At 41.6% G+C, this 24,833-nt stretch overlaps 1 protein-coding gene across 5 annotated transcripts in view; it reads right to left on the bottom strand.

Moving 5' to 3' along the window:
- Positions 1 to 24,833, bottom strand: part of BCAR3 (BCAR3 adaptor protein, NSP family member) — a 284,505-nt gene that overhangs the window by 251,178 nt on the left and 8,494 nt on the right. For 3 of the 5 annotated variants that reach the window (XM_010343843.3, XM_039460808.2, XM_074381404.1), the window contains exons 5-7: positions 17,088 to 17,257; positions 13,551 to 13,676; positions 5,778 to 5,907 (exon numbers count right to left, since the gene is read on the bottom strand). The gene's annotated coding sequence lies outside the window, so the exon portion shown is untranslated. The remainder of the gene's footprint in view (positions 1 to 5,777; positions 5,908 to 13,550; positions 13,677 to 17,087; positions 17,258 to 24,833) is intronic. The other 2 variants (XM_074381403.1, XM_074381402.1) reach the window with 1 other exon arrangement.

Here is a 24,833-nt window from a genome sequence, read left to right as displayed (position 1 = left end):
TGGATTATATATAGGACAAATTGGACATTTAGCATAAACCTTATGAACTACTGTAGGTGAGGGTTTCCAGTAACAGTGTTTACCCCATGCAATTTTCTCAGGTCCCCAGTGAATGAACTCATGGACATGTTGTAATATAGGAAATTGATATCCCAAACGCAAAATAGGGATTTGCTTTTCTGTCACTGGGTCTATATTATGTTTTGCAAGTCAGGGGAAAAGCATTCTCCCTTAGTTAGTCATATTTGCTTTTTCTTCTTTGGAACCTTTTCTTGAGCTCCTTCACTTTAAACATGGCCATCTCTACAGTTTCATTTGATATTAGCATTAAGTAGTCTTTTTTTGCTCAGCATCAGCAAAATGATTTCCTTTACTCCAGGGAGTCGTGTTTGGAATGTCCAGGACTCTTAACAATAGCCATTTTTTCTTTTCTTTTCTTTTTTTTTTTTTTTTTGGTAATTGGATGGCTTCCAGAAGATCAGAAACTTGAGAGCCATGTTTAATAGGATGTCCAGAGGAGGTTAAATAGCCTCGCTGTTTCTATAACATTCCAAAGACATGAGCTGCACCAAAAGTGTAATGGCTGTCACTATAAATATTAGTTACTTGATTTTTGGCCAGTTAGACAAGCTGTGGTAAGTACTATTAATCCATCCAACTGTGCTGATTTTACTTTAGGCAAGAAATTTCTCTCTACGATGTCTACATGAGACACAATGACATAGCCTGTTTGGTGTTTTTCAAATTTATCCTTTAGATATGATCCATCTGTGAACTAGGTAATATCAGCATTTTGCAGTGGTATCTCCTGTAAATTCTGACTGTGCATCAAAAGGTGTTCTATTAGCAACAGAACAATACAGCATACAGAGTGTATGCTGTTCTATAAAGTCATGAGGTATCTCCTCAGTTGCTTCAAGAAGTAACTTGTGAGATTAAGAGTATTACAGCAAGAGAGGGTAATGTGTGGAGCAGAGGGTGAAAATATACTGTAATAAAGCCAATCAGTTGACAGAAAAATGTTGTGTATGATGTGAATTCAAAAAAGCTTCTGCAGAATGAAGTACATATATAGGCAAGGGAGCCTCCATTACAGTTTCTTGAGTAGCCTTGAGAAACATGATAATGCCTGAAATGGCCCTCCAACAAGGGAAGCCCCTGAGCTATAGAGTCTATTGCTGATTGTAATAGCCAATAAGTCTACATTTTCCTCTGTGTTTTGGGGTTGGAAACCCAGGATGATGCCATGGCTTCCATAAACAAAAAGGAAAAATGGTAGCTGATAATTTGGATGGGTCAAAGCAGGGGCCTTTGTAAGATTTTCCTTCATTTATTGAATAGTTATTTGTTCTTATGATATCCAATGTATGGGATCAGGATGATCTTTCAACAATGCATATGAAGGCTGTTCCATGAGAGAAACATTGGGTATCCAACTGTAACAGTAGCCAGCTAAGCCTAAAACACTCCTAAGCTGTCTTTCAGTCTTTGGAGTTAGGTATGCAAGAATTCCAGTTACTTGATCTGGATTTATATTTATTTTCCCCTTAGAAATTAAATGTCCAAAATGTTTTATTTCTGTTAAGCAAAACTGGAGTTTTTCTTTAGATAACTTATGCCTTGTTTTAGCTCATTGTTCCAGCAACTACAGGGTGTCATTTTTACAATCATGTAGAATGGAAAAGCATAATAGGAGATCATCCACATTCTGAAGTAGAGTGGAATTTTCCTCAAAATTTAGCTCAGCCATCTCAGCCCTTAATATTTTGAAAAATATGTTGGGCTTTCAGCATAACCTTGAGGCATAACAGTCCAGGTATATTGACAGCTGTCCCAGGTAAAGGCAAACAAACATTGACTGTTAAGGTTTACTGGTATGCTAACAAACAAAAAGCACTGCATCAGTCAGTTAGTGAAATTCACTGCTTACTGGTATATTAAATAAAGGAATGTGTGGGGATTTGGGACTACTGAAAGATGGGGAATCACAATCTTGCTAATGGTTCTCCAATCTTGTACAAATCTCCATCCTTTCCCATTAGGTTTTCATACTGGGAGGATGGGAGTATTACAAGGACTGGTGGAAGAGATAATCCATCCTTTATCAACAAAATATTTGATTATTGATTTTATTCCTGTTATAGCTTCCTGTTTTGATGGCTATTGTTTAATATTTGGAAGTGGTTTCTTTGGATCCATTCATATCCATATAGGGGTGCTGTTAAAATTTTTATGACATTGGTGGATGATTCAGACAGTAAATAATTAGAGATTTGGGCCGGGCGCAGTGGCTCAAGCTTGTAATCCCAGCACTTTGGGAGGCCGAGGTGGGTGGATCACGAGGTCGAGAGATCGAGACCATCCTGGTCAACACGGTGAAACCCCGTCTCTACTAAAAATACAAAAAACTAGCTGGGTGTGGTGGCGTGTGCCTGTAATCCCAGATACTCAGGAGGCTGAGGCAGGAGAATTGCCTGAGCCCAGGAGGCGGAGGTTGTGGTGAGCCGAGATCGCGCCATTGCACTCCAGCCTGGGTAACAAGAGCGAAACTCCGTCTCAAAAAATAATAATAATAATAATAATAATAATTAGAGATTTGACTTAATGAAGCATGAAGTTGGCCAAGTGCAGTGGCTCACACCTGTAATCCTAGCACTTTGAGAGGCCAAGAGGGTGTGGATCCCTTGGGGTCAGGAGTTCGAAACCAGCCTGGCCAACATGTTGAAATCCCAACTCTACTAAAAATATAAAAAAATTAGCTGGGCTTGGTGTTCTGTGCCCATAATCCCAGGTACTTGGGAGGCTGAAGGAGGAGAATTGCTTAAACCCGGGAGGGAGAGGTTGCAGTGAGATGAAATCAGGCCACTGCACTTCAGCCTGGGCGACAGAGTGAGACTCTGTCTCAAAATAAATAAATAAATAATAAATAAAGTCTCAAGTTCTTTTTTTTTGTTTTGGTCTTAATACTTGATGATTGAATTTGGATTATTATCTGTTCTGAATTTTCTGATTTATCGTTTTGAGTTAATCCTCTTTCAGTTATTTTTTTAAAACATTTTTCTTCTTTTTGAAAAAGGAAACATGAGCATTATAAAGTTTCAAAAAAATCTCCTCCTATAAGATGTATCAGTGTGGAAGCCTCCAAAAGAAAAGAAGGATGTCCATCTAAATTTCCCTGTTGGAAAGGCAAAGGTTCTGATTTGTATATAGTCACCGGTTGAGTAGATATCCCTACCATTTTAACTGCTTGATTACTCTGAGGAAGAACATTCTTTAAAAACGTAGGGTTGAGAACAGGAGGGTAGCTCCCATGTCAACTAATACTTTAGTTTGTTCTCCATTTGTATATACATAGCTCCACTTCCCACAGAGTATTGCAAAAGAAGGGGAAAGCCCTCTTGATTCCCTCGGAGTACCTATCCCTCTTTGCCTTTTCTTTCTTTGGTTTCTGTACCATTTCAGTATTCTGCAATTTTTCTTTAGATGTCCTGTTTTCTTGTAATAACAACAAACATCTTTAGATGTTTCTGAATCTTCTTTTGAAAGCAAGGCCTCTGTTTAGATCAGGTGAACTGAGCAGCAAGTTGCTGAATCTGTAAATTCATGATTTTAGTGGCTTCGTTGTTTTTCTTCTGTATAACTGGCCAATTAATCATCCAGTTTCACTAGTTCTGAAGTAGGCACAGAATCCCAATTTATTATTCATTTTTTTTGAGACAGAGTCTTGCTCTGTCACCAGGCACCAGGCTGGAGTGCAGTGGTGGGATCTCAGCTCACTGCAACCTCCGCCTCCCGGGTTCAAGCAATTCTCCTGCCTCAGCCTCCCAAGTAGCTGGGACTATAGGCGCACACCACCAAGCCCAGCTAATTTTTGTATTTTTAGTAGAGACGGAGTTTCACCACGTTGGCCAGGTGGTCTTGATCTCTTGACCTCCTGATTCGCCCGCCTCTGCCTAGAATCCCAATTTATTTGATGTATTTTGACCACCATGGCCAATGGCTCATCCAATCCCTTAATGAAGGTAAATTTAAAATAGAATCATTTGGATGATTCCTTAGATTTTCTTCATTCATTCCCAAATATTGTCTAATAACCTTTTTGAATCTTTCAAAGTAGTCCAGCTCGATCTTGTTTGGTTTTTGCTTACATTGCCAGACTTTAGACCAGTCAATGGTCTTAGGATATCAGGGGAATTGCTTAGGCTAAATGGTTTGTCAGTTCTCAAGCTTTTGCTTCATCAGCAGCTGTTCATTTAAGAAGATAGTTTCTCAGGCCGGGTGTGGTGGCTCATGCCTGTAATCCCAGTGACTTGGGAGGCCAATGCAGGAGAATCACTTGAGGCCAAGAGTTAGAGACCAGCCTAGGCAACATAGTAGAACCTCGTGTCTACAAACAATGTTTAAAATTTTAAAAAACTAGCCAGGTGTGCATGCCTGGTGTGTATGCCTGTAGTCCCAGGTACTCGAGAGGCTGAGGTGGGAGGACCATTTGAACCCAGGAGTTCAAGATTGGTGATTCGTAATCACACTCACACCACTGCACTCCAGCCTGGGCAGCAAGTGAGATCTTAACTTTAAAAGAAAATTGTTTCATGGATCTTTCCAGTCAGCCTTTGACACCCATTCCCTTGCTTTTCTTTTAGATACTAACATGTGAACCAACTGACACAGAGCTAAATGGCCAAGATTCATAATTTCTTACAGCTAGACTAAACTCCTTAGTAAAACCAATAGTATTCTGGGTGGGATCTGGAAATTTCTTAGTAAGAGCTCTAAGTTCTGCCTTGGTCCAGGAAGTATGGGCCACTGAAGGTTTTCCCTGTGGGTCAGGCTTTTCTTTAATATATGGTGTCAAAACTTCTGTGGGTGGTGGAAGAGGGAGCAGTTTTGAAAGCAAAGAATAAGAGAGTTCTAGAGGATCAGAAGATTGGTCTGAGGAGGAGATGAGACAGTGGAAACTTCAGACAATTTTTGCAGTAGAGAAACAGTTTCCAAGATCTTGCGGCTCACCTCTTGAATGGAAGCAATTTTATGAATTCCTTTTTTAGAAGTTTCTAAATACCCCTGGAAATAACTATCCCATTATTTTTGTTTAATTTTTGAGCCAGCTTCTTCCAATTGTCCACATAAAGAGACTCCCCGCTTCTCCCTTGTCTGCAACAAACTAATCGTGTTCAGGGTCAAAAATGTGCTGCTTATGAACTTCACTCCTCAGGCTCTTATCCTGGAGTTAATCCTCTCCATCTTGGGAGATGTGCACCTGCTGAAGCAGTGAGGTGCTTCAAACATGAGATGACTAACCTTTATTATGAGCATCCCCTGGAGGATCTATTGCAATTTATGTGTTCTTCTGTTGATAGTCAAGCTCCTTGGGACTACTACATGTCATGAGGGATTTCCTGCAATATCTCCACAAGATTTTTAGCCACCTAGGAATACCCGAGATTCAGGCTGGAGGAAGAAAGTGGCCCATATCTTAAGAGCAATTTTGTCTCAGTTGTTCACATATACAATGTAAAGGGTTGGACCAGACAAAAAAGTTTTGAAAACACTCAGCTGATCAAAGAAACTGCCACTCTAACCTGCAGCAATGCTTAGTTGACCTAACTTTTTCCTTTCTTCCTTCCTAGCAATTGAGAATAATAGTAACAAGCACAGGAAGAATTTAGCAAATCCAGGATTTACTTCTCCTTTTAGTGATTCTGGAAATATTTCAGAATAAAGTGAAATAGACCTCTACCAAAAAAAGAGAGAGGTTCAGATTCCAGGCAACTCACCCTGTATGCTCAGTGGTTCCTCCAGAGTCAGTCCAAACACAACGGGTTCATTCTGGTATTAAGTGCTGAGTCCCAGAGAATGAGTCCAGAGTGTCCACGGATTCTGTTAGAATCCTGCCAATAATGCCATCTGTGGACACAAAATGTTAAAATAACTGGCACTATGGACTTAAAAAAATCAAAGTTAATTTTACAGTGAGCCAAGTTTAAGGACTATAGATTGAAAACACAAACTCAGGGCACATAGAGAGGGCATCCCCAAATGGGTACAGGAGGCACAGTATTTATATGTTTTGCAACATAGGAAATGAAAAGAGGGAGCAGTGAAGCAAAGATGTCATTCTTATAATATGCTATTGATGTGTATAGGGTAAAGGTTTGATGCATATGTAGGCATCTTAGGTTCTGGAGAGGGATGATTGATCCTATCCTGCCTCTGTGCTTTAGCATTTGATGATAGGCAAGGTGGCCATAAGTACATGTCAGTGAAATAACTGAAGGCTGGGAGTGGCAGCTCATGCCTATAATCCCAGCACTTTGGGAGGCTGAGGTGGGAGGATGGCTTAAGGCCAGGAATTTGAGACCAGCTTGGACAACATAGTGAGACCTCGTCTCTATTTCAAATATATTTAAAATTCTTTTGTCTTAAATTTTGGCAAACTCCAGAATCACAGGTGACAGTTCGGCTTTAATTCATAGGCCTATCTTCTATTATCCATATGCCTAATCCACAGCCATTTTGGACCTCTTCTAAAATTCAAATTTTTCTTTTTCTGAGATAGGTATTATATATACCTATGATAAAGTTTAATTTACAAACTAGGCACAGTAAGAGATTAACAACAATAACTACAATAAAATAGAACAATTATAACAATATGCCATCATCACTACTCTTGCACTTTCAGGGCAGTATTAAGTAAAATAGGGATTCCTTAAACACAAATACTGTGATACTGTGAGGGCCAATCTGATAACCAAGATGGTTATTAAGTGACTAACAGACAGGCAGTGTATATAATATGCCTGCGCTGGACAAAGAAATTATTCACATCCTGGGCAGGACAGAGTCAGCCAGCATAAGATTTTATCACACTACTCAGAACAGGATGCAATTTAAACTTGGACACTGTTTATTTCTGGAATTTTCCACTTAATATTTTTGGACCAAAGTTGACTGCAGGCAACTGGAACTGAAGAAAGTAAAACTGTGGATAAGGAGGAACCACTGTTTAACAATTTGTTTATCCCTTCATCAGTTGATGAACATATGAGTTGTTACCAGTCTTCAGCCATCATGCACAAAATAAACTTGTTATGAACACTTGTGTACAAGTCTCTGTGTGGAATTATGCTTCATTTATCTTGGTATATACCTGTGACTGGGATTTCTGGACCTTAAAGGTAAATGCATGTTTAATTTATTTTAAAACACAACTGCTTCCATTTTAACGCAGCAATTTTTTTCTCACAATTTATTCTAAATAAAAAGTCATGGATGTGTGTAATGATTTAGCCATCAGGATCTTCATCATAACATTGTGTAAACGTTTGCTACAATTTAACATACAACCTTATTATAGAGTACCATATGGCAATTTAAGTTCAGGAATCCTCTAGCTCAGGAATTAAAACGGCATAAGACTACAACAAAGAAGAACACAGGCATCTGCTTTCAGCAGACAGAGATTTCAACAAATTTCTTGGAAACAGAAATAGCTGCATGAATATTGGCTAATACAGCAGGGTGGAGTGAGCTGCAGCTAAGAGCTCAAGGTCTCTCCACAGAACGTGAGAGGTGATCTTAGTCTGGAAACGAAAGGGATCTTAGATAGCAGGAATGGAAAATGGGGCTGAAACCCATTAAAGTTCTGTATGTGCAACAGTTGACACCCGTGCTTGTATAGACAGGTGTCAATCACCTCCTCTAGGTAAAACACTGAGAGTGTGTCTCTGAAGAGACTATATAGACTGCCTGTGGAGAACTAGGGCAGCCAATATGGGATTTGGAAGTCCAGAGTGAAGCCCTCTGCATTCCTGCCTTTAAGGACTTTCAACAAAAAGAATGACTTATTATTGACATTCCCTGACAGTGGACAAGCTCTCTCTAGGTTCTTAAGATTTTCTATTAGCATCCTTATTTCCTCAGTCTTAAACAGAAATGAAAAGCCATGAGTAAACAGACATGAGAGGAAAGTCTGCAATAGGAAAAAGGAAAAATAAACCAACAGACAAACACAATTTTAGAGGAAACAAAGATAATTCATGAGGGAAAAAAGGATTGAACAAATGAACAACAACTTCTAAAAATCTCAGAGAAAACTAAGGATAACATGTCACAGTGACAAAACAAGAAGAGGATGTTCTGAAAAAGAAACAATCAGAGAACAAGAAAGAGCTTTAGAAATTAAAAATATGGTTTCCAAAATAATGATGAGGTTAAATAATGAAGTCGAAGAAATCTCCCAAGTATAGATTTGAAAAGAAATGTAAAATGTGATTAAAAAAAAAAAAAGACAAAAGGTCTAAAGTGGTGATATAAAGATTTGAGATCTAAAAGACAGGAATTCCAAAAAGAGAAAAACATTAAAACAAGAGAAAGAAAACATCGTGTTGAAGAGGAAATACTTTGCCTTCTACCAACTCTGAAAGTTTGCTGGAATGATCTAACCATGGACAGATTAATATGAGAAAAATACATAGAAATTCCTTTAATGTGCATAAACATAGGAGCCATACACAAAATATGAGACTCAAAGAGAAGACAGATGGTTAAGGCTTGAATATTCTCTTCATAAGGGAGTGATATATGAATTTGCAAGGCAGACATTATTTTATAAATGATTATCTTTGAAAGCTAGAAGGGACTAACATGGAAGGCGAGGAGTGAAACTATGCAAGAACAAAGGTCGTCTTATGCAGATAAAGTTTCTTAGGTAATGTCTTGGAACTGCCCTCGGAAGAACAGATGAAAACTCTGTCCGGGTGTGGTAACAACTTTTAGTGGTTAATCTTCCCTGGTTATTTGATGAGATTCCTAGGAGGGAGTTTTAAGATAATTACATTTCCTTCAGACTTTTTTTTTTTTTTTTTTTTAGTAAGATAAAGGAAATTCTAGAGAGAGCCCATCCCAGTGTTTCCAGAAAGATCAGAAAGATGGGGCTGGAGGAAGGTCAGAAAGAGACCTTGATTCTGCAGCTCATTGTTTAGCCCTTTCAATTTTCCTTAATTCAAAGCACTCATCATGTCAAAGTATTATATTTTGGGTTATCATTTTCTGAAACTCAACAGAAGTTTTAAAAGAATAGTAGAAGGCTGTGCATGGCAGCTCACACCTGTAATCCCAGCACTTTGGGAGGCCAAGGTGGGCAGATCTGAGCTCAGGAGTTCAAGAACAGCCTTGGCAACATGGCAAAACTCTATCTCTACAAAAATTAGCTGGCAGGGTAGTGTACACCTGTAGTCCCAGCTACTTGAGGGGCTGAGGTGGGAGGATTGCTTGAGCCCAGGAGATCAAGGCTACAGTGAGCTGAGATCATGCCACTGCACTCTAGCCTGGGTGACAAGGTGAGATCTTATCTCGAAAGAAGAAAAAGAGTTGTAGAATTTTCTTTTCTTTTTTTTTTCTCTTTTTTTTTTTTTTGAGACAGAGTCTTGCTCTATCACCCAGGCTGGCGTATAGTGGCGTGATCTCAGCTTACTGCAACCTCTGCCTCCCTGGTTCAAGTGATTCTCCTGCCTCAGCTTCCTGAGTAGCTAGGACTACAGGCGCCTGCGTCTATGCCCAGCTAATTTTTGTAATGTTAGTAGAGACGGGGTTTCACCATGTTGGCTGGTCTCAAACTGCTGACCTTGTGATCCACCCATCTCGGCCTCCCAAAGTGTTGGGATTATAGGTGTGAGCCACTGTGCCCAGCTAGAATTTTCTAAAACGAAGAAAGGACATGTGTCTTTGATTGATATGGCCTGTAGGGGTGGGGGAAGGCCTCCTCTCCATCCATTGAAGGTTCACTGAAAATAAACTGAAAAAAAGACAGATTAATAGGAGAAAACGACATACAAAATTTATTTAACATCAAAACAAGGATAACTGAGGGGGAAAAATTATTTAACATGCCTAAGCACAGGGAAATCCCATGAGAATGATTACTCAATAACCCAATGAGGGTTTTATATTCTTCTTCATAGAGGAAGGGGAGATGGAGAATGATAGGTGTGGGAATAAATGATTTTCAGGGGAAATAAATGAGCACAAACAAGAATGGCCTGGGAAAAAGTTTCTCCGAGCTCTAGGGTAGGTGGTGGAAGGCTAGAGGTAGAACTCCACTGTGAACAAAAGTTGTCTTATTATGCAGATTAAGTCAACCAGGTAATCTCTTCTTGCTACTCTCAGAAGAATAAATTAATAGTCTGTGTGGGTGTGGTGATGGCTCCCTGTCTCTCCTCCCCAGTGATTAATCTTTCTTGGTTAGTTGGTGAGATTCCTAAGGAAGGAGTCTTAAGACAACTGCGCTTCTTTTGGAAAGAAGTTTTCTGGGTCAACTAAGAAAATTCCAGGCCCAGCATGGTGGCTCACACCTTTAATCTCAACACTTTGGAAGCCAGAGGCAGAAGGACTGCTTGACCCCAGGAGTTCCAGGTCAGCCTTGGCAACATGGCAAAACCCTGTCTCTACAAAAAATACAAAAATTAGCCAGGTGTGGTGGTACAGACCTGTAGTCTCAGCTACTTGTGGTGAGGGTGGGGGTCTGAGGTGGGAGGTTTGGGGAGGCAGAGGTTGCAGTGAGCTGAGATTGCACTGCTGCACTCCAGTCTGGGTGACAGAGCAAAACTTCCTCTCAAAAAAAAAAAAAAAAAAAAAAAGAGAGAGAGAGAGAGAGAGAGGAAAAAAGAAAAAATTGCAGAGAGAGTCCCTCGCTGTACATTCAGAAAGAGGATCAGAGAGAAAGGGAGGTAGGGAAGATCAGAGAGAGATCTTGAGTAGGCTTCATTAGTTCAGCATGTTAAAGTGCCATATTTTGGGGTATTGTTTCCAGAGTCCAACAGGCCCAAGGAATGCCCCGGACAAATGAACCAAGAAGACCCACACATAGATACACCATTGAAAACTTTCAGAACACCAAGAATAAAAAGTAGATGCTAACAGATTCCAGAAAAAAACAGATTCTATTTTGAGTAATACAGTGTTTGACTTACAATTTTATACCCAGCCAATTTATTAATTAAGTGAAAAGTTGAATAAAGGCATTTTCAGATATGAAAGTAGAATTCTACCTCCTGTATAGCATTTTCTAGAACGTTACCTGAGAATACACTCCAGCAAAATGAATGTATAAATTAAGAAAGAGGAAGCTGTTGAGGACTTGAAAAATATGCCTCTGAACACTGAGAGCAATGAAGAGAAGCTGCAGTATGGCAACAATGTTACAGACGAAGAGGAAACGAGAGAAGAAAGAGAACTACAGAGTTTTTTAGTTTAGTTTTGTCTTTGGAGGGGAACTGGAAAGAACAGAAGTAGAATCAGTTAAAAAAAAATAGCTTGTTGAAGCATGGAAAATATGATTTGAGGATAAGATAAAGAAAATTGGTGGGATTAAAAACAAAAGAAAATAAGATAATTTGTTCCAGAAGTGTTCTCTATTGGGTAGAGATACTGGTTCCATAAAGAAATTTAATCCTAGTTCACTACTTTATCTGCTGTGAACTATATTTCCATAGCCAAAATAAGATAAATATTATTTTCTGGTCTTCAACTTGTAGAATTAACATTAGACAAACATAACCAACTCAAAAATGATTTCAAAACAAGTGTAAAAGTATGTAACAGGCTGACAGAGGTTGATAGGTAGAAGAGAGAGAAGCAGGAGGAAAAGGGTTTGGTGGCAAGTGTTCCTTTAACAAAGCGAAGAGTAAAGAGATACTGTCTATGTTTGATGGAACAGGAAATGAGGGTTTAATTGTGTTCTTTGAAGTTGAGGAGGAGATGGAGAAAGATCTGAGAATAGTGATTTAACTATATTTAGAAGGATGGGTGAGGAGACAGGATTGGGATAAAAGTAGCTGACTCCTCTACGGCTGTAGAAAGTCAATAGAAAACACTAAAGTTGCTAAATTAATAAGTAGCATCTTCTGTTGGAGGTAATCACCAAAGAAACTCAAAACAAAGATGCTTAAAATTTGCTTTGGTATATCAAGGCTAAGGGGTGGTGTAGTGGGGCAGGTGACTCCTATTTTTCATGATAAAGTCTTTGGTATTATTTGAACTTGAATCATTAAAGACCTTTATTAGGTCTTTAACTCTCCCAAACATTTCTAAGACAAGCAGTTTATAAGACTGTGTAAAAGCTGATGGCATGGAAAGAGTTTGAGGGATATAAATGAAATTGCTGTTAGAAATTATCTCTGGGTCTTTGGTTAACAGATTATTTCACTTTCTTCTTTACAGTTTATAAATATATGCATCTTCCATAGCAATTATTCTTTTATTGTTACAATTAAAAAAAAAAAAACTTTTGACAATTAGCTCTTAAGTTTTCCCTGAACATAGGCAAAGCATCTCCCATGGTGAATACTAAAGGTGGTCATGACTGATGAAATGTTCACCTCTTTCCATCCATCTCTCAAAGTCTCAGACAGGAAACTGGCCCACATCAGCATACTCTGATGCCAGGTCAGGAATCCTAGGACATTACTAGGACACTTTAATGGCTTCAAAAATGTTCACGAAAACCTCACACCCCTGCAGCACCATCCTTCTCCATGCCAAGACCCACTGTCAGCAGCCTTTCACAATCCTGCACAAGTTCCAAGACCCTGTACAGACACCAGGCGAACTAAGCTGTCGCCTGTGCCCAGACGTGACTGGTTAGGGAGTTACTCAGCACTGTGTGAATACATCCAAAGCTCTCTAGTCATTCCAGTCAATTCATTTCTGACTAATGGAATAGAGTGGGCATTTAACTCTAATATACTCCCATTAGGCTAAAGCTATGTAGAACAGAGTAGTACACTAGTGCTAAAATTCATTTACATTCATTTGGTTCATCGGTTCATCTTACAGATGAGAAACCAAGACCCAGAGGGGTGAAGTCACTTGTCCAAGGTCGAAACCCAAATCTGATTCCTGGGTCATTGTCTTCTGTCTCTACTAGAACTTTTGAAGGGAGATAATTAGGGTGTCTCAGGCTCTTTGGGTTACAGGTAACAGAATCCCAATTTTAAGCCAAAGAAAAAATTATCAGAAAAAAGAAAGACTAGAATCCAAGGGCAGGAAGTACAGCTTGTGAGGGAGCAAAGCACAGTCATGAAAGCTGACGGGGACACAGTCAGCCTCTCTCCCTTTGCCTTCTTCTCTGAAGCAGACCGGCCAATGTGGCTTCCAGATCTACCCTGAAGGAATGGGACATCCCTCAGACGTGAGGATGGGTTCTATTCTACAGGGCAGATACAGGGTCTGGGCCAGCATAAACCTAAGTGGCGAGGGGTGAATGCTGTATCAGGGAAGAAAGAGTGAGTTGTGAAGTCTGACTGGTATGGAATGCCTTCTGGGCTTTGCATGGAGCTGTGTACACTATTAGTATTGTCCTTGCTTTTAAAGACAGAGGATGAGGCTCAAAGCAGTTAAGCACACAGCTGCTAAGTAGGAGAGACAGAGATATGTGCAAACATCAGGTCTCTTTCCTCTTAGTTTAAGACTCTTCCTTTTCCTTGATGCTTCTCTATTACGTAAAATAATCCTCCTGGCTTTGGGGCTCTAGAACAAATCCAACCTACCTGCCATTTTCCTTTATTTGGGAAGAACTGTTGTTAACTGATGCTTCAATGCTTGGAGCAAAAAGTCATCCAGCCTGTGAGCTGCTTCCACAGGTAATCCTGGCTCTCTGGGTCCGGAAACCAATGCTGAAAAGAAATTTATACACTACTTATACAGTGGCTCCAACCACTTCCTGTCATTTGTTCTACATTCTGGAGTGTGTGCTAGAAACAGCTTGTACTGGCTCCCAAGAGCCAACTGTTACATTTTCAGAATTTTACAAGCTAGTTGACATCATGTTGTTAGCTTGAAATCGGCCATTATGGGGAATTTTATAGCCTGGAAATTGACATTCACTACAAATCAGGGCTCTCCTGACTCCCAGCCTGCTGGTAAGTGTTTCCCAGCATATCATTGTCTCCATCTGCCCACTTGCTGCCTAGGAGACTTCTGAAGATGTTCATATGAAAGCTCACACTTAATTTTCAGTAATAAATGTTCTATAAATATATTTAATGGACTGATTTTTTAAAAAAACATCTTTGAAGACTTGAATGCTTCGTATCAATTTTGGTGGTAACTCAGGGCCAAAAGTCTAATGGAACAAATGGATTCTTTGTGTAACTCTACTTCTCACTCTGCTAGAATGCTTAAACTCCCTTATTTTCTGTGCACACTTGTCATCCCCTTTCTCCAGGCCCTTCTCTCCCAGGAAGCCCACTGCTGGGACCTTCGGTCTAGTTTTGCCACCTCCAGTCTCCCCCTCTCCTATCTGTCCTTCATATCTCTACCAGGTCAATCTTTTGAAAGCCCTGCCTCTGATCATGTCTCCACCATAGCCTCTGCACCACCTGCCAAATATGGTCCAAAGTCTTGACCTGGCACTCAGGCCCCTCAACTGCCTTTTTGCCCATCATTTCCCCAGGGAACCCAAATGACATACTGGATTGGACTGTTTTCTGAGTCTTTGCTTCCCTAAAAGGCCCTCCTCTACCCCATCTCCTCTGAAACCCAGTTTAAGTGGCATTTCATTCATGAGGCTGTCTGTCCCTAATCCCTATTGCCCAGCTAGAGGTACCCCATGGTCAACCCTGGACCTCTTTGATTGTGACTCTCACATATACCTCACAGGCATTACTCCTCCAGGGTGGGCTGAACACAATCATCTGCAATACCACTGCAACTCACAGTGTGGTCCAGACCAACAGCACCAGGTAGCTTTTTAGAAATATGAATTCTCCACCCTGTCCCAGGCCTAAACAAATCAGAATTCTGATAATCCTCCAAGTGGTTCTAATACATCATTCCCATCAGCTTTTTCTACTTGGTGTCCTTTTTCATGGCTGCTCTCATAGCAGTCTTTTTACTCTTAATATTTCCCCTGTTCATTGAGATTCCAGGAGTCTTACCTTTTGGAAGGTTTGCCCCAGCAAAGCTGTAGGTGGTGGTTCCACCCTGCACCCCTCTTCCAGATGACCCTCCACTGTATTTCACAGGCCCTGGAATGTTCCCTGTGTTCCCAACCCCTAGAGCTCCATTCTGCATTCAGCTAAGTCCACTGTTCCTCCTCCACCTATAGGCGTGAATTAGGTGTGAATTATATTCACTCCCTCAAAATGTTTGAGCAAAGGCCTGTCTCCTAGGTCAGGTAAATCTATTATCAGGTAAGCTCTGTGTGAAGTTACTCTGACCAGTCCAGTGCAAAGGTCAAGGGTTCACAGAGGGCTGAAGCCACACTTTACTAAAAAGAGGCCTCTCCTCACCACCTACTACCCACCCCAGACTGAGAAAGCTTTCACCGCCTCAAATTGGGTATGGCTACCACAAGGCCAAAGCTTTGGAGAACCTAGGACGGTTTTTCTCTTTCTCTCTCTCTCATCCACTTTTAATGTGGATATAATTTAAAAGTTACAGAAAACTTATAAATACAGTATTAAGGGACTCCCACATGCCCTGTGCCCAGATTCACCTATTGCTTATATTTTGCTCCATTTCTTTGTGGCCTTATCACTATCTCTCTGTGTTCCTTCTTGACTCTTTTAAAGCTAGTTGGAGACATTATACCCTTTTACCCCTTAATATTTCTGAGATCAAAGACATTCTCTTATGTAAACATATTATGATTACAACTTTAGGGTACTTAACATTGATACAATACTATTATCTAAACCATAGTCCAAATTCAGATTACATCATTTGTCCCAATAATGTCCTTTACCTTTCTTTACATTTTTTATTGCTTTTTTCTCAGCCAAGGATCCAACCAAAGATCAAACATTTATTGCATTAAGTTGCATTTAGTTGTCATGGCCCTCCTTTACCCTGGAACAAATCTGCCTTTGACTTTTTGGACCTTGGCAATTTTGGAGGGTACCAGCCAGTTGCTTAGTAGACTGTCCCTGATTTTGAGTTTATCTGGCATTTCAGGATTAGGTTTAGGTAAGCTTTTTAGGACAGGAAAATCATAGAATTGATGTTGCATCCTTTTCGGTGTATCTTGTCAGGGAATGAGCGCGTGACGACATATGCCCTAATACTGGTATGTTAGCTTTTATCTCTGCAAAGGCATTTAAATGGCCTCTTTGTGGAGGCTGTCCTCTGCTGGTTATTCTCAACATTGCAGCTGCTATGCCTCTGCTGATGTGATCGACAAGGGATCAGATGTCCTGAGTAAAAACCCTGACACTCTACTGGTTGTGTGACCTTAGGCAAGTAATTTAGCCTTATTGAACCTCAATTTCCACATCTGTGGAATGTAGTATCCCTGTCCTGCTTCCCTCATAGGATGGTTGAGGGTGAAGAGGTCTCACAGAGATGGTCATGCAGTGTATTCCTAAGCTAAAGTCTATGCTGGCTGCTATGACTTCTGGGTGGGCAAGGCCTGGTGGTCCCTGGAGTGCCAAAGCTGCTCTTCAGGACTAATGTCCACTACCTGCAAAATCTCCAATGGGCTTGGGCTCCACAGCCACCATGGCAGAGCTGCTTCCTTGCCTAAGGCTTCCATGAACAACAGGTTCCTTTGTTGCTATTGTGAAGGAACTCCAGGCAGCCCCCAGGGAGACCGAGGCCTGGCCTTTAGTGTTTCTGCCCTGTGGGCCCATCTGGGGGTCACCACTGGTGTGTGTACCAGTTACACTGGCATCCACTGGGGTTACAGCCACACAGCTGCCCCCAGGCTGATGATGCCCCTGAGACTAAACACAGCTCCAGCATGGCAGCCAGCAGAGGAGGTGCATGCACCCCTTGACTCCCACTAACCAGGTGTCAAACAGGTTATCCACGGCGCTTTCACCTCAACTAACCCAGGGATTCTGTCTTAAAAGAAAAAGTGCAAACTCTGCTCTTACCTAGACTTTAGGTTTCTGTCAACCTCAGAAGCTTAGGTGCACCCGCACACATTTCTTCCTCCTTACCTGCCTGCCTTCTTTCTTTCAATAACTATTTATGGAGCACCAGACACTGCATTAGGGGTATACGGAAAGCACAATATACAACTTGCCCACCGAACTACAGTTTATTGAGTAAAAGAAAAAAGCTGAGCAACAATTACACCGCACCTGAGATCCCTGGGCAGGCATTCAGGTCCTACCGGGCCTCTTGGCTGTATTTACCATCTCCCAGGTGGCCCAGAGCCTTCTCATTATCGCTTTATATTTATTCAGTGCTCTCCCAGGACTCCAGCAAGATGCATTTTGTAGGCCCCAGGGAGAAGCTCAGAGACGGGGAACTATGAGAAATAAGTAGAACAAGGGGGAGAGAAAGAAGAGAAACATTTCTCAGCATAAACATAATTATTTCTTACTCAAATTTGCTCTTCAGAACAGAGGTGTCTGCAGTAGCGAATTTGAGTCTTTCTCTGCAGGGTCTTCATATTTGGGGATCTTGGGATTCCTGGGAATTGATAACTCAACAAATGGAATTAGGAGCATGTTCAGAGGAAAGAGTCTTATACGTAGCAGGTGATCAGTAAATGCTGAATATAAAATGAGCCTCACTTGGTAAAGCAGGAGCTGCAGATTAGGCTGTGAGGAGTGGGCTTCACAAAGTGGGGAAGCAGCCCTCCCCAGGAGAATGGGGAGGGAAGCCACTTTTCATTCATGTGTGAGATACCATTACCTGATTCATTCTACCACACAGGCTTCTTCTGAAGGGAAAATGAAACACAACATGGGAAAGGGCCATATACATTTGTACGGAGATGTACTAGACACCAACAGACATAGGAGAACATGTTTGAGCCAAAAAATATAATGAGGAGTTCTAATGTAATTTTACAGTGGTTTATTAGGTAGCAACCACACTTGTCTACACTGATTAGGAGGTTAGAAGAGTGCTGCCATGGGTGCTGGGTTTACAGGATCTGATTTACACCTTCCCTGATCCCTCAGCCATGTGTACAGTACATTCTGCATACAAAGGATGCTGGAGAAGAATGGGGGTGGAACATTCACAAACACACTATTACTACTCAAAGAACAAGAGGTGCATATGCAGACCATCCGGCTATGCAAAAGGCCAACTGCTAGTTGGAAAACTATACTAGAAAATTCCAAGAGAGTAAAGACTATGTTGTCTTGTTCACCATTGTATACCCAGAATCTAGTGCTATACTTGGCACACAGTAGGCATATAATATAAATTACCTGCACTGGAAGCCCACCTATGACTAGTTTATTCTATCACTGTAGGATAATTTTGCTCAGGAATTCACAGGAGAATACAGTTTTATGTTTTCTCATGACCGTATACCCCAAACAATATTTTGAAATTATGCTGCAATTTCTAGCTTTTCTTTCATTGGTGAGTAATTCAAAGAAACCTTTAGAAATTAAAACTCTGGGCCAGGCGTGGTGGCTCATGCTTGGAATCACAGCACTTTGGGAGGCCAAGGATGGCAGATCGTGAGATTCAGTTTAAGACCAGCCTGGCCAAAACAGGGAAACCCCATCTCAACTAAAAATACAAAAATTAGCTGGGCGTGGTGGCAGGCGCCTGTAATCTCAGCTACTTGTGAGGCTGAGACAGGAGAACCGCTTGAACCCAGGAGGCAGAGGTTGCAGTGAGCTGAGATCACGCCACAGTACTCCAGCCTGGGTGACAGAGTTAGACTCCATCTCAAAAAAAGAAAAAAAAAAAAAAAAAAAAAAGAAAGAAATTAAAACTCTGTTTAAACCAGCAACAGATGGTAATATTGAAGGCATTTAAGCTATTGCCCACTGAGTTCTTGATTGACAATGTCAAAACAACCACCATGGCTAGAAACAGGATATTCAGGAATGCAACAAAAATGAAGACAGAAGCAAACAAAACCCCTGAAACTAAAACTATCTTAGCTATACTTATAAAAACAGGTGCTAACTTGTATTTTGCTGAAGTCCTGAAACTGCCTTCAGGGGCAAGCAGGCAATCAGTACATTAAAAAAACAAACAAACAAAAAGTTATAATAATAGAACTAGCTTCTCTGTCCTGAGCTTGGAAGGGCAATACCTTCCTGGATGGTTCCACAATATCTGCTTCTCAGCCATCTGTTTCCCTGGTCCCCTTACATCCTGTTCAACCAACACCATTCTGGTAACAGCTTCTGCTTTATGTTATCTTTTTAGCCTCCTGTCGTGTTTCTGCAGGAGTTTGATTGAGCCTTGTATGTGAGAAGGCAATTACGAGTATGAGGGAAGGAATGGGCCACTGGGGCCATCAAAGCAGGTGCTATAGGGGGTCGCCCGCAGCACGGGGGAAGTAGGCACCATGGTCTGACATTGCTTTCTGGTTCTTGGGGCTGCGAACCCAGCATTTCCAGTGGGTCACTTCCATGGTTTTTAAAAGCTACCATTTACTGAGCACTGTGCTAAGCATTTTACATGTTATCACATTATCTCATTGCATTAGCCTCACAGACATGCCATGAAACAATTTTTTCTTTCTCTCTCATTTACAGACGAGGAAATGAGTCTCTGAAAGTTGAGTGTCATGGCCTTTCATATGGTGCAGAAGTGGCAGAGGTGGAACTGGAAGTCAGGCTGGGCTCTGTAGCCCGTGCCCTTAGCTATTTGTTTTTCTGGCCTTCCCTGTGGTCTTCCATGTCATCTCTGGCAGCATTTCCAATTTTACTCCTATTCTTCTTCCTGATCAGTCTCTGAGTTGCTTCCCAGCTCAAGGTGACATCCATGCACAAACTACACACGACATTCTCCAGCCTGGCTTTGACTGGTTGCAGCTGACTGGCTCTGTTTTCCCCCCATGTCCCTGCCTAGCACCTTTGCAGTACTTTGCCCCCCAGCAGTTTCTGCCAAGGAGCTCTCTGCTTTCCCATCCTCCCAGTTCACCTTCCCCTAGACCTCTTCAGCCCCCCTGGCTCTGCCAGTCCCAAGGAAGCTCTGCTCCCTGCTGCCCCACACCACACAAAACTTCCCAGCCTACCCAGGCTTCGTCGACTACTCTCTCCTTAGGGGTGAAGCACTGGTTCCCAGGGCCCCTGGTTTGGTTGTTAACCACATGCCACTTTATAGTACCCTTAATACTGCTGACTTTGCTATTTAATTTTTCATACGCTAGTGCTTTCCACAATTATAAGCTCCTTGAATGCCAAGTGTCTCTTTTTGTACTTTGTGATAGTTTTCTTAACACCTACATCAGTGCTTTACACACACAAAGACTTCAGAAATGTCTGTTGGTTTCTGTGTGACTCTATTCATTAGAGGCTGATATCAGCACCATTAGCCAGGGTCAGACCAAAGCACAAGTGTCAGAGAGCTGACGTTAATCTTCAGTGCCTACCACCTCCTTCTCAGGCCCTTCCTCTGCTTTCTACAAGCTAAATACCTGGGTCTGTGCCTACCACACAATGCTCTTGATCAATGCTGTGCACCTGGGCTGCCTACAGTTGTGGTTGTGGGTGTCTCTAGAGCAGGAGTGTCTGGGTTTGGATCACAGTTCTGCCTCTTCCTAGCTGTAATCTGAGCAAGCTGCTTAACCACTCAAGAGTCTGTTTCCTCACCTGTAAAATGGGGGGTAACAGTACTTTCCATCATTAATCAAGTATTTACTAAGGACCAGCCATTTGTTTTATTATACGTCAGGCATTATTTTAAGTGCTGTGTATAGAACAAATTCTCACCATCAGGGAGCTTACTTTCTAGTGGAGAGACACAGCCAGGTAATGAAGTAAACACATAGTGTGTCAGAGAGTGGTGAGTGCTATGGAGGAGAGCAAGCGGGTAGGTGAGGAATGGTTTTAAATAGCAGTCTAAGGAGGCACTGGAATACAGCCCTGTGAGTCAGTAATGATTAAATGAGCAAATGAGCATAAGCACCTAAAACAGTGCTTGGTACATTTTAAGTGCTGAAGAATTGTTAGATATTAGGTATCAGTAATGTATGTATGATATTTTTATAAGTAGAAAAGTACCAATTACATGTTTGTTATAATAATGTTGAGACAGAAAGGCAGCAATCCACGTTATTATAATTATATTCTCTGTGGGGTGCCCATTTTAAACTGACTGCTAACCAATTCATACTTTGTGAGCACCTTCCCTGGCCACTCCTCCCACCAGTTACCAGGCCCATTTGCTTTTGCTTTTAACTATCAAAATACATGAGCCTTAGTGAAAGATACAAAGGTAGGTTGCTTCCTACTCTTAGCTCTTTTCTGGATCTTTTTTTATTTTTATTTTTCGAGGAATAAACTTGAAAGTGGATTAAAATTCTAATCCTAAAATGTGACCTGTGTTAAATATTGGGCCTTTGCAATTTACAGAGAAAATTCAGGCAGATGCTGCTGGGTGCAAGTATATTTTCACCTGCCACAAACACCATAAAACTTTGCCAGATTTATTTATCTATTTCTAGTTTGTTTGTTTATTTATTATTTTTCTTTCCAACTTTTATTTTAGGTTCAGGGATACAAGTACATATTTATTATGTGGGTAAATTGTGTGTTGTGGGTTTTGGTGTACAGATTATTTAATCACCCAGCTAATGGGTATCATACCTGCTAGTTTGCTGGTCCTCTTCCTCCTCCTAACCTCCACCCTCAAGTAGGTCTCAGGGAACAACAGAGCAGGTCTGCTGTTCCCTTCTTTGTGTCCCTGTGTACTCAAAGTTTAGCTTCCATTTATAAGTAAGAACGTGTGGTATTTGGTTTTCTGTTCCTGCATTAATTTGCTTAGGAGCCAGATTTATTTAAGAGTAAACTCCAAACCCAGGACACACTGACACAAACACAGTTGAAGATGCTACTCAGGTGTCAAGGATCCACCAGGACCTCAATTTCTGCACAAGCTGGTAAGGATACCAAAAGAAAAACTACTTTTCGAATGCTCTTAACACTTCTGACACCGAAACGTGTAGGTTTTCCAAACTGAGTACTTCTTCAATTCTCTGCAAACACCAACTAGGGATCTTACCATTTAACTCAATTCTGATACTAGCTACCTGGAATTAGTACAAGCCCCACAAATTAAGGGATCAGCCCCATAAAACTGACCCCCTTTTCAGATGCCAATCACAAGTCTCAGGTCTCCTGTATTCCTGACTGACCAGCTATAAACTGGGGGTTCCCAAAATCCCCTCCTCAGGTTCAAAAATTTGCTATAGTGCTTCTCATAACTCAGTGAAATACTTTGCTTACTCTGGTAAATTTATTATGGAGAATACAACACTAGGAGCAGCCGAATAAAAGAGATGCATAAGGCAAGGTATGTGGGAGGAGGCACGATACTTTCATGTTCTCTCTGGGCATTTGCCTTCCTGGCACGTGGATGTGTTCACCAACCTGGAAGCTCTCTGAATCACATTGTTTAGGGTTTTTACGGAGGTTCCATTACACTGGCGTAAGTGATGAAATCAGGAGCCACTGGTGATTCGACTCAATCGCCAACTCCCCTCTTCCCAGAGGTCAGAGGATAAGGCTGATAGTTCTAACCCTCTAATCACATGCTTGGTTCCTCTGGCAAGCTGACTTCACCCTGAAGCTGTCTAGCTCCTCCACTCCCACCCAACCTAGAGTCAACTCATTAGCATACAAATTAACATCTTATTTCTCCAGAAATTCCAGGGGTGTTAGAAGCTCTTACATCAGGAACTAGGGACCAAGACCAAATGTTATAAAAAAAAAAAAAAAAAAAAAAAAAAAAAAAAAAAAAAAAAAAAAAGATGCTCCTGTCACTGCTATTACTCTGGAAATTACAAGACTTTTAGGAGCTCCGTGCCAGGAACTGGGGCAGAGACCAAATGCATATTTTGTATTATGTCACAAGTACATATGAGCCTTACTAGACTTTCAAATCTTCTTTTGACTCTTGAAGGTCTTTCTCCAACACTGAGGGGTATGGAGTGGGTAAATCAGCTGTCTTCCCTTGAGACTCCCTCAGGGACCCTTCTAACCCAGATTGCATTTAAGTTCACAGATTAGAGGGCAGGAATATCCTGCAGAGGCCAGGAACAGAGCCTCTTCTGATCTCACTAAGGAGATGACCGATAAGGGAAGGGCATGGAGAGAGCTCTGTGAAACTGTGGGTGGATGCCTTCAATTTCTCTTTAAAGATAGCCCTTGGATGCAGACAGAGGTCAGGTGTTGGTAAAGAAACCCTTCAAAAATGTCTGCGGTACACCCCATGCTGTTTGCCCACACTAAATACCATAGCTCCAAAGACTACAGGGGCCTGTCTTTCAAAATGCAGTTACTGGGTGGTGAAATGTTAGGGCCATTTGAAAAGTGAGCAAATGTCTTGGAATCATATTCTGGAGGATGCTCTATTTGTATGTGTGTCCACAGATGCTCCTCCATGAGGGTACTAATAATAATATCTACCACCAAATAAAAATAATTAGCATTTACTGAGCACTATGCACATATGCATGTACTTAGCATAATACTCCTTGTGTTGTGCTAAGCACTTAGCATACCTTATAATCCTCACAAAAACCTAATGAGGTAGATACTATTATTAAACCTATTGTTACCATCATTATGCCCATTTCACAGAAGAATCAATTAGATTACTCAGAGAGTTAAATACCTTAGCTGAAGTCACTCAGCCTGTAAGCATGAGAGCTGGGGTATGTGCTTTCTATGCCTTATATTTAAACATGGTACCAGTCTGCAATAACCGAGCCACTTGCGAAGGAGCACCTTCTAATTCCCCGTGGAGGCGGGGGCCAAGCAAGGTTTGGGAAGCTGGGATGTACTTGGGGAGAGTATTAGAATAGCAAGGGCTGCCTGAAAGAACAAGGCAGCAAGGGCCAGAACACAGTGTGGTCAAAGGCATTGAGGCATTAGAGAACAGAGAAGGTTCAGATGGATTGCAATTGTGTGTGTGTGTGTGTGTGTGTGTGTGTGTGTGTGTTTAAGACAGTCTTGCTCTATTACCCAGGATGGAGTGGAGTGGCATGATCTTGGCTCACTCCAACCTCCACCTCCTGGGTTCAAGCGATTCTCTTGCCTCAGATTCCCAAGTAGCTGAGATTACAGGTGCGTGCCACGTTGCCCGGCTAATTTTATTTTTTTGAGACAGAATTTTGCTCTTGTTGCCCAGGCTGGAGTGCAATGGTGTGGTCTCAGCTCACTGCAACCTCCACCTCCTGGGTTCAAGCAATTCTCCTGCCTCGCCTCTCAAGTAACTGAGATTACAGGCATCTGCCACCACATCCCACTAATTTCCGTACTTTTAGTAGAGATGGGGGTTTTTGTCATGTTGCCCAAGCTGGTCTTGAATTCCTGAGCTCAAAGTAATCTGCCCGCCCTGGCCTCTAAGGCGCTGGGATAACCGATGTGAACCACTGTGCCCAGCCAGCAATATTTTAGATATGGTTGGAGAAAGGCACCTGAGTACTACTGAAAAGATGAGGCTAGAGGAACAGGCAGAGACCTGAACATGAAGGGCCTTTGATACCTTGCTACAGAGTTTGATTTTTTTTTTTCCTGAAAGTGAGACAAAGTTATCTGTAACAGACACCTGTCGTTGCCTACCCATCAAGTCACCACTCACCCTTGACTCATTGACTAACAGAGCTCCCTTTTTAGATTAGGAAATCTACTCCACCCATGGCTCTGTGCTTCTCAGGGGCAACCATGGAAATCCAGTTCCCTTGCCAGTGAGTTAGGAAGAGGCATCACTCAAGTCCAGCCCATGAGTCATGAAGGCAATCTGCTGGGGCTCTGGAAAAGGTGCCCTCCCTGCTGCAGGTGCACACAGAGAAGTGTCTCTCCTCCTGCTGAGTGCTGTGGTGTCTGGATGCAGTAGGCATCATGCCACTCTGAAGGGGTGAAGCCTGGGAATGACAGAACTGAAAGAGCTGATTC

This window comes from Saimiri boliviensis, chromosome 11 (genome assembly GCF_048565385.1).
Source record: "Saimiri boliviensis isolate mSaiBol1 chromosome 11, mSaiBol1.pri, whole genome shotgun sequence".
Lineage (NCBI taxonomy): Eukaryota > Metazoa > Chordata > Mammalia > Primates > Cebidae > Saimiri > Saimiri boliviensis.
This window is presented reverse-complemented; position numbering and strand designations above follow the sequence as displayed.